Genomic DNA, 11012 nt, shown 5'->3' on the forward strand with positions numbered 1-11012 from the left:
TCCTTCCTTCCTTCCTTCCTTCCTTCCTTCCTTCCTTCCTTCCTTCCCTTACTTATTGCTCAGTAAGGACAACTAGCTTTATTTTCCACCCTGACTAGAATACTTCCAGGGCTGGGATGAGGGTGAAGCCTTAGCACACAATTTAAGGGGTTAAAAACTCAGTAGTCAAGATAAATAATATGTCTAAAAACTCAGTAGTCAAGATAAATAATATTTGAAGGCATTATTTTTTTTAAATTCAAAATTAATGCAAAAAATCCATAATGAAGAAAATATCAAAATTTCAAAACAGGCCAGGCACGGCAGCTCATGCCTGTAATCCCAGCACTTTGTGAGGCCAAGGCTAGTGAATCACTTTGAGACCAGCCCACCAACATGGTGAAACCTTGTCTCTACTGAAAAATAAAAACAACAAAAATTAGCCCGGCGTGGTGGCAGGCATCTGTAATCTCAGCTACTGGGGAGGCTGAGGCAGGAGAATCACTTTAACTCGGGAGGCAGAGGTTGCGGTGAGCTGAGACCACGCCATTACACTCTAGCCTGGGTGAGAAGAGCGAAACGCCATCTCAAAAAAAAAAAAAAAAAAAAAGAAAAATCAAAGAAAAAAAATTCAAAATAAAATGAAAATCACTCATAGTGCTGTGAAGAGCCACATTCAAACCTGGGGAAAAAGAAAAAGGAAAAAAATCAGTAATATTGGTCCTATCCTTGAAATGTTGGCATTTTGCTCATCATGGAGTTTTTGCATTAGTTCAATGCATTACATATTGCAAATAGATCATGCATTAAAACCTTGTTGATCCTGATGACTGAGTGTTTTGGTGCCTCTTTCATTTCACCCCTAGGAGAGTTTCCCACAGTCCTCGACGTGAGACTGTGGCCACTGAGCGGGGACCTGTGAGAGGAACAAGATGCTGCTGGCTGTGCCGGAAACAGGTTAGATTCTGGGGTGGGGAACAGGTTAAATCCCAGCTGTGTGGGGCTGGAACAGAGTGAGCAGTGCTGTGGGGGAAGTGGGGGTGGGAAGAGAGCTCTATTACATATATGTTTTACTATAAATGTGGGGAAATTTTTGCTTTCTTATCCGCTGGCACCAAAAGTTTTCTTGCAGGTGGGATCAAATTTCATTTAAGAGCACTTTTTCATAAACTGCTTAATGAGAAGATAAAACTTTGAGCACCTGAATAATTAGGAGCCAAGATGATAAAAACAAACAAACAAAAAACAGAATAAAAGAAAAACAGGTGTTTGGTCAGAGAGAAAAAAGAAGAGTTTTTGAAAAACCCCAGAAGGGGAGCAGGAGGAGAAGCATCATTTGGGAAACAGGAATTTCTCATGTCTGAGTTTTTTGCATTGGAAATCTAGATCTTTCCATCTTCCTAAACCTTCTAAGGAAAGTCCATATAAATGTCTTCTATGGAAGGTTTAATTTAATTTTATTTCTGTATTACCCAAACAAAGAAAAGAGACCCGTTTCCTGTCAGTGACACAATAGCAAGGAAGGGAGAAGATTTTTAAATGAACAAATTCAGCAGAAGCAGAGGCTCAGAGCCAGAGAAAAGCATGAAAATGTAAGCTCTTTAGGTCTCAGGAATCTTGCAGAAGACCTTGGGCTTTCCGATGTTTATAAAAGGTGGAGTCAGTCTACCCAGGATGTTGAGGAGACAGAGCCACAGCTGATGTGTGGGTGACTCCTTAGCGTGGCTCAGTATAACTAGACAGCACCTATAATTTATTGGTTTGTAATTGCATAGATTCTGAGTTTTCTTGTGCAATGCCACCTTCATATTTCTTTGTATTTCTGTGATCTCATCACCTGTCTCTTGCTATCAAGAGAAATGATTGGCTGGGTGCAGCAGGTCACACTTGTAATCCCAGCTCTTTGGTAGGCCGAAGAGGGAGGATCACTGGAGCCCAGGAGTTCAAGACCAGCCTGGGCAACATAGTGAGGTTCTATCACTACAAAAAATAGAAAAATTAGGGCCGGGTGTGGTGGCTTACGCCTGTAATTTCAGCACTTTGGGAGGTCGAGGCAGGTGGATCACGAGGTCAGGAGATTGAGACCATCCTGACTAACATGGTGAAAACCCATCTCTACTAAAAATACAAAAAATTATCTGGGCATGGTGGCAGGCACCTGTAGTCCCAGCTACTTGGGAGGCTGAGGCAGGAGAATGGCGTGAACTCAGGAGGCGGAGCTTGAAGTGAGCGGAGATTGTGCCACTGCACACTGCACTCCAGCCTGGGTGACAGAGTCAGACTCTGTCTCAAAAGAAAGAAAGAAAGAAAGAAAGAAAGAAAGAAAGAAAGAAAGAAAGAAAGAAAGAAAGAAAAATTAACTGGGCATGGTGGTTTGTGCCTGTAGTCCCAGCTACTCAGGAGGCTGAGGTGGGAGGATTGCTGGAGCCCAGGAATTCGAGGGTGCAGTGAGCCATGATTGTGCTACTGCACTCCAGCTTGGGCGGCACAGCGAGACCTCAAGGCAAATCTGTAGGCATCAGGTCCTTGCAATGTCATACGGGGGCAGAAGCGCTTTGTTCAACACATTCTTAACTATTACTTAAAATTCCTAGACTTAGAGAAGTTACGTGTTAAGTTGTAGATTTTTTTTGGTAGAGATGAAAATAATTTCTATCTGGCAGGATAAACAAAAACAACTCCATAGTTTATAGTTTATTTCCCTGGAAGTTGTTAAGTAGCCAGTAATTGTACCTTAACATTTCTTTTGTAAATTGCCTATAAATACCTAGCTCCTCAGATCTCTCTGAACTGGTATTAAGATCTTACTGATTTCCTCATTAATTAGTGAGTGAGATAAGGTGTTTGACGTGTATTCATTTTATATTTGCATAAAGACTCTTGGATTTAGCTTTTTGGAAATTGTGCTTTTGTTCTGTCTGCACTTGCAAACCTCAGGGTATGGCTGTTTCTCCTGCCCCTGCCTACAGAGAAAACCCAGAGCTGCAGAATCAATCAATTGGCTATGCTCACCATTTGCATAGCATAGTGCCTGGCACAGTTACTCACATATTTGGTTTGTTTGTTTGTTTGTTTTTTGAGACGGGTTCTCACTCTCTCATGGCTCACTGCAGGCTTGAACTTCTGGGCTGGGAAGATCTTCTTGCCTCAGCCTCCTCCATAGCTGGGACTACAGGTGTGAGTCACTACACCTGGCTAATTCTTTTAATTCTTTTTGTATAGAGGGGGGGTCTCGTCATGTTGCCCAGGCTGGTCTCAAACTCCTGGCCTCAAGAAATCCTTCCACCTCGGCTTCCCAAAGTGTTGGGATTGCAAGCATGAGCCTCCGTGCCTCGCCTCTGAAAACTTGCTGAGTGTGTGTGTTCCGGCCTCTGTTGTCCCCCGGCTACTCTGGTGAGGAGGTTCTACTCTACAGGTCCCTGTATTGACTCTCAGCTATCCGAGAGGAATGACTTCCTGAGACTTCACGGTAGCCAGAAGGTGGGTGACCTTGATGCTCTTCTCCCGGTGCGGAGACGGAAATGGGCACCGTAGCCCAAGGGATGCCTGTGCTTAGCAGGGTCCCGTTAAGTCTCTTACTCAGGCCACATGACCTTGGCTGAGTATTAGAATTAACGGGGACATTAAAAAACATCCGCATCAGGACCCCGTTAGTCTTCAGGAAGCCTGATTTAACTCAAGTGAGCCAGGCCTGGCATCTGCATTTTTTGACGTGTCCTGACGATTGCATTGTGCAGCCAGGGTTTGGAACCACAGTTCCAGCAAAGTCCGTTAACTGGCCCAAGGGACCGCAGGCCGTCCCTCCCGTTGTCTCTCCACAAATGTGGTAACCTGAGCTGTGTTCAAAGGGCCTCCCGAGGTGTTTTTCCGCTGCGCCGCCGGCCCCATGTTGGTCTTCGAGGGGCTCCGAAGGCCACAGAAAAATCCCAATTCCTCAAAGACTCTCATCAGCAATCTCCCCACCGCCCGCACAGACTGCTCCGTTGTAGATTTTTTCCTTTCCTCTTCTTTTTTCTCTTCTAAATTCTAAGTTCCTGGCAGCCACGGGCAGAAACAAGGGTTGATCGATTGTCAGCAGAGTCGAAAACTACAAATTTTTTTAAAAAATAACTTTCCAAAATCTCCCTTCTCTAGAGTCCTTCTTGGGCACCCCCGGCAGGCCTCTGGGCTGCGGTGTGCACATGACCCTCTTCCCTGGCCTGGGTCCCAGCCGCCCTCTCCTGCCCTCCCCCTCCGCCCCTCTCCTCCTCTGCGCTCCCCTACCTCTCCCTGCAAATTAATATGGTGCTGCTGCTGAGAGAGTGGGTTCTGGAGCGGGCTTCTTTCTGGTCTCTCTGCCATCATAGGCTGGCAGCTTCAAAGCTCGAGTTATCCTGTTTCCGTCTGCTCCTGAGCCCGCGTGGCCTGGCTTCACCGCAGGGGTCAGAAGTGCAGCCTCCGCCGATGACAGCAGCCTGGCCCGGCTCGACAGCGACCAGGGGACACACACCCATCTGATTTCTCCCTTCCTCTGCTATTTTCTCTCCCCTTCACCTCCTCCGGCCCCAAACAGTCCTTCCTCTGGAAAGATAAGGCCCTCTTGTCAGTTCCCGCCTCCCTTCCCTTTTATGTCAGACAGAGGCAGCCCTTTGTGAAGGGGGGCACAGGTTTTGCACAAATATTTAATCTCTTCCAATCTGCCCTTTTGCACTGCCTGTCAGTTCCTGGGGTTGAAACCGCTCAGTTTGCTTTAGCCGGTAACAGGATACTGTTTTGAAAAGTGATGCTGAAGTCAGATCACTTATGAATCTGGGCTTTATTTTGCACGAATGCTTTTCAAGGCAAGTATAGATTTAGTTTTTTCATCCTCACCAAGAATTATGTTACCAGTGGGGGTGTGGTCTTGAGCAGGCAGGGAAATCTAGCCAAGAGTTTAGCTTTTTCCCTTGTAGTTTGGAAATCTTAGCAGCAAGGATCTGGGAAAATAAACAGCCTGGGTTTCAGGTGGAGTTTCTTTCACCCACCAACTGCCCCCTTGCTTTTTGAACATGCCTTTATTTCACATAAAATGTAGTTTATCCTGTCAAAGTGTCTGCAGGTCCTGTTAGAAATCACCTATTACAAAATCGTAGTCAAAGAAAAACGCAGAAATAGGATAATAATCACTTTTTTTTTTTTTTTTTTAAGAGACAGGGTCTCACTCTGTTTCCCAGTCTGGAGTGCGATGGTGTCTTTATATCTCACTGTAACCTTGAACTCCCAGGCTGAATCAATCCTCCCGCCTCAGATTCCCAAGTAGATGGGACTGCAGTGTGTGCCACCATCCCCTGCGAAATTAATCACCAATGTTTATTACAAGCCTGGTTTGTGCCAGGTGATTAACATGCTTCTAATACGGTTGCTAGCCTTATCATGGCTGTGCATGGCAAATATTATTATTATTATTATCATATTATTATTCCCATTTTACAGGAAGTGAAACAGAGAAGTTCAATGTCTTGTCTGTGCTCGCACAGCCAGTCACAGAGGAGTTGGGCTTAGCTCTGGCAGTCTCTCAAGGGCGCCCTGTCTACTCCCCACTCTGCTTGCACAGCTATAGGCTTTGCTTCATCACTAGGGACAGAAGACCCAGAGCTAAGGTAATGGCGTGTTTTGGATTTTTCAGTACAGTACTGGCTTAAAATGTTTTCTCTAGGTACCAACCAAATGGTGGATGATGGATCCTGATTGTTGTGAAATTGTGACTGGCTTTCATACTTCTAGTCTTGATTTGACTTCTAAAGTAGCCAAGCAGTCCAGGGAAAGATGACCCCCATAAGGAACGTGTGCGGAGGACTTCCGGTGAGGTTCGGAGGAGAATAAACAGTGAGAAGAGGAACGGCTCTTTGCAAAACTTGGCCTAGAGCTCCAGGCCTGAAAATGGTACTGGATAACCTCAATATCTAACCACAGGGGAGAGAGGAAGTGAATCACGGGTCCGCGTAAGTAACTGTTATGCTGTTCCTATGTGTCGTGTGTTAGAAAGTATTATTGTGGGGGAAATCTTGTGTTGTATTAAGTTTAAAAAAGCTATAAAATTAGATATCCTATAATTCCAACTTTATTAAAAATCTATTAAAAAACCTGGAAGAGGCTGGACATGGTGGCTTATGCCTGTAACCCCAGCAATCTGGAAGACTGAGGCGGAAGGATCGCTTGAGCCCAGGACTTCGAGAACAGCCTGAAGGACATAGCAAGACCTTGTATTTACAAAAAAAATTTAAAAATTAGCTGGGAGTGGTGGCTCACGCCTATAGTCCCAGCTACTTGGGAGGCTGAGGAGGGAGGCTCACTAGAGCCCAAAAGTTTGAGGCTACAGTGAGCCAAGATCAGGCCACTGCACTCTAGTCTGGTGACAATGTAAGACATTGCCTCTTAAAAAAAAGAAAAAAAAAAAAAAAGGAAAAAGAAAAAACCTGGAAGAAAAAAACATCAAAATATATTGATAGCAGTTACGGATTTTTTTTGGTTTTGGAAAATATTTTCCATATATTCTACAAAGAATGTTGATTATTGTTATGATCAGAGCCTAACCAATAAGGTGAGTAAAACAATGCCTCCATTCAATACACAGCGTTTCTTTTGGGCTACATCAGCAAGGAGGCCCCAATGGTAAAAATTGTGCAAACTGCAGCCTCGTGTAAAGAAAAATTCTTTGCCTCTCTTCTCTCTCCTGCTGTCCAGCAAGACTCTGTTTATTAGCTTCTGACCTTGTGCTTCCTCTTCTCTTTCTCCTGTTACTGGAGGATCAGTTTAAACCGAGGTACTTGCTGAATCTGTGAATCGGAACAGTTTCTGAGTGTCCCCTGTTCCATTCCCTGAACGGAATCAGATGAGAGAGGGGAGAAAAATGAGGGAAAGAATTACCTGTTCAAGGCAGAGTGCTGTGAAGCTGCCTTCCAGGCCCTCAGGGAGCCCCATTTTGTTCCAGAAGCTTCTACCATGCCCAGGGTTCCTCCCAGATCCGGATCCTAAGCTCTCCCTGGGCGTGACTCCTCTGCAAGCTGGATGTGTGAATTTTCTTCCCCTGACATCATTGTATGTAAAGAACTGCTTGCAGCCCAAGCACTGGGGGATGGTGATGTCTGTCCTCAAGCAGTTGGACCCTTCAAGACCGAAGTGCTGCAGAGGAAACCTGGCAACCTGAAGAAGTATCCCCAGGGGGCTGAGCGGGGCTGGAGTGGGCTATTTGGCCTACGTTGGAAGAAATTTTCATGTTTTAAACTTTTTTTTTTGAGACAGTATTTCACTCTGTTGCCCAGACTAGAGCAGTCTGTTGCCCAGACTGGAGTTCACTGCAGCCTGACCTTCAAGGCTCAAGTGATCCTCCCACCTCAGCCTCTCAAGAAGCTGGGACCACAGGCACAGGCCACTACACCCAGCTAATCTGTTTTATTTTTTGTAGAGATGGGATCTCACTCTGTTGCCCATGCTGGTCTCAAACTCCTGGGCTCAGGGGATCCACCTACCTTGACCTCCCAAAGTGTTAGGATTACATGTGTGAGCCACTGCACCCAGCCCTTAAACTTTTGATTTTTATTGTATTTATTTATTTATTTACTTATTTTTGAGATGGAGTCTCACTATGTCGCCCAGGCTGGAGTGCAGTGATGTAATCTCAGCTCACTGCAACCTCTGCCTCTGGGTTCAAGCAATTCGCATGCCTCAGCCTCCAGAGTAGCTGGGATTATAGGCACTCACCACCATGCCCTGCTAATTTTTTTTTGTATTTTTAGTAGAGATGGGGTTTCACCATGTTGGCCAGGCTGGTCTCGAACTCCTGACCTCAGGTGATCCACCCACCTTGGCCTACCGAAGTGCTGGGATTATAGGCGTGAGCCACCACACCCGGCCTAAACTTTTTAAATAAAAAAAAATAATATATTTCTAGTTGGAAAGAGTACTTCCTGTTTATTGAGAGTTTCCGTTTTAGACATTCAGAGCATTTTCCTTCTATTTTGGAGACACAGAGGAAATCTTCCTGGGTCTCTTGGTGAAGACTTTCTTTTTAAAATTCACCTTGAAGAGATTAAATTGTTCCTGCAGATCTTTCAGGGGCTGACTTAGGGTTTGTGCCATATTTGAGACACTCAAGGAAATGGCTGTGTGGAACACAGGTGAAGGGACTCAGGCACTCTCTGTTTATAAAGGTACTAGGATATGTTCTGTCACTGAGTTCTGAAGATCCCTGCAGGGCAGCAGGGGCCTCTTGGATTCTCTGCTGTAGCAGTGTGGCCCCTGGGCAATAGTTACCCCTTCTGTATCTCTGGGACGTGTGTGGAATGAAGGTTATATTCCCTATATCCCAAGGTTGTTGTGAGGAGCATATGAAATAATAAACATGAACCTGATTTGAAAACAAAAATGTTCTAAATACAAGGTCTTATTTGTATTCCTTCTATGATTCCACATGTGTCCAGTGGTACAAAAAACCAACATCAAATTTTTTAATTAATCAATTTTTTTAAGAGACAGGGCCTCACCCTGTCATCCAGCCTGGAGTATGGTGGCTCGATCATAGTTCACTGAAGCCTAAAACTCCTGGCTCAAGCGATCCTCCCACCTCAACCTCCTGAGTAGCTGGGACTACAGGTGTGCACCACCACATGCAGCTAATCTTTGTAATTTTTGTAGAGATGGGGTCTCACTATGTTGCCCAGGCTGGTCTCAAATGATCCTCCCGTCTTGGCCTCCTACAGTGTTAGGATTACAGGCTTGAGTCATTGTGGCTGGCCAACATCGAATACTTTTGAATGTTAACTATTACGTGTTCAGCACTGCAGTGGGGACAATGGAAACATTGCAGTGAGAGGCATGGTCCAGGCCTCAAGGAGCTTACGGACCGGATAAGGACACTAATCCTCAGTGACTTAATCCTATAGCACACACCAGGCTTGAGTTCAGAGGCAAGAGCTTTAGGGGTTAGAGGAACCGGGAGCTTATGTTGGCTGGGCCAGGCTTAAATAGGGTGCAGGGGAGTGGCACAACCTCCAAGTATGGGAAAAACCAAGAGCAAGGACACCTGAGAGGAAATAATATACTGGATATAAAAGACACCAAGGGAAAATCATAGACCAGACCAGAAAGCATCAAAGAACAACAGGGAACAAGTTGGGATTCAAAGGGCCAGATGCTGGGGAAGTGGGAGGTGTCCCAAGAATCAGGCAGAGCTGAGTCCCCACAGAAAGAACATACCCACATAAGCCGGTCAATATCCGCCAGTACCCAGTGGTCTGCTCAGTGTATCTGGTAACCAGCAGATAATGTGGCCATGAGGAGGAAATGAAAATCTACTTCCAAGTGTCTTGGAAACTATAAAGGGGAATATGAGTGTGGATTTTTCTAAAATATGCTTTTGTTAAATAAAGATAACTCAGGCATAGAAGTATTCATTTCCTCTTGAATTTCTGAAGGCATTAATTATGGAAAATTATCTGGGAAAATGCTTCTTTTCATCCTAAATTATTCTTTATAGAAATAAATCAAACATGGGGGAAGGGGAAGAGTAGGATTGCATGCTTAGAAATTTTGTGAGTTTTGCAAAAAGATAGATAAGTCTAATTGTAGGGCAGCCAATGTCTTTTTACCTTGAGTTTTAAAACACTTATTTTTGGAGTTGGTTTTTAAAAAAATCTTTCCCCCAGTCTTTGAATGGCTGGTGCCAGGTTCATGCTAACTTAGCTCATAAATAGGTGCCATTGGTTTTAATGAAGCAGAAATTTGGCTAAGATTGGGGACTATAAGGCAGATGGCTAACAGGACAATAATAATGAAAAATGCATATTTATGGCCTTCTATAAGCACAGATTACTGATTTAGTGCAGCTTAATGGATTCTACATTTTTCAAATTTTCTTCGGGTATCTTATAGAATTATTTTTCAATTCTTAAATGGGGTTAAAAAGCCTTTTTTCCCCAGAGTTTGTAATGCCTGTTAAATTGTCCCAGGATGACATGTATGTTTATATATAACATGTTTATATATTTAGGCAAGCAGCAGTTAGGAGTTCTTAAAGCCTCTACATGCAAGGGAAGCCAGTGGGCAGGAAAGGAGCCATCAGTGAGGCCTCGGAAGTTGGCAATAAGAGCATATTGAAGGGTTATTTAGGCGCTGTCACAGTATCCATCAGTCTGATCAGCGGAGACTTTCTTCTGAGTGGGAAACTTACTTGTTGGCATAACCAATTCTCCAACAAACCTCAATTAAAGGCATTTTCTAGGTCAGATTGCATTCGATATGAGCCCACTACCTTCGCCTAAATTTAGAACAAGACAGCTCCAACCAGCTCTGCCCCAGTAGAACAGAGGCATGTGGATAATGGGCAAGAGAAAACTCAGCAGGTGCCACAGAGCCACTCCGCCATGGGAGACAGGAGGAGGTACCATCCCTGTGCAGAGCAGAAGGCATCCTGGGAATATCCCTTTGGAGTCTGAGATGCTCAGCTCACTGCCATGTCACCAGACTTCCATCAGAGGGTCACCAAGTTCCTGGCCATACGAATAAAATCTGTATGTCTAAGGTTGAAAACAACTTTGTCATGGGGTTGTAAGCATGGCTTTTTGAATTGGATGGGTTTAATTGAAATCAAGGGTGTCCCATCTTTTGGCTTCCCTGGGCCATATTGAAAGAAGAATTGTCTCGGGCCACACATAAAATACACTAACGATAACTGATGAACTAAAAAGAAAAATCACAAAAAAATCTCATAATACTGTAATAAAGTTTACAAATTTGTGTTGGCCCACATTCAAAGCCATCCTGGGCCACATGCGGCCCATAGGCTGTGGGTTTGACAGGTTTGATTTAAGTAGAAGTTGGAATAACATGGGGTACTCTCTGGATGTTGGGGGTAAAAGCTACAATTTTATCTATTTGGACCCATTAGAATTTCTAGCAGGATCTGGGCATAAAAGCTGCAACTAAAAAAAATAAATTGCTGTAGAGACAGGGTCTTGCTATGTTGCCCAGACTTGCGTTGAACTCCTGGCCTTAAGCAATCCTCCTACCTTGGCTTC

Source organism: Piliocolobus tephrosceles, chromosome 9 (genome assembly GCF_002776525.5).
Source record: "Piliocolobus tephrosceles isolate RC106 chromosome 9, ASM277652v3, whole genome shotgun sequence".
NCBI lineage: Eukaryota > Metazoa > Chordata > Mammalia > Primates > Cercopithecidae > Piliocolobus > Piliocolobus tephrosceles.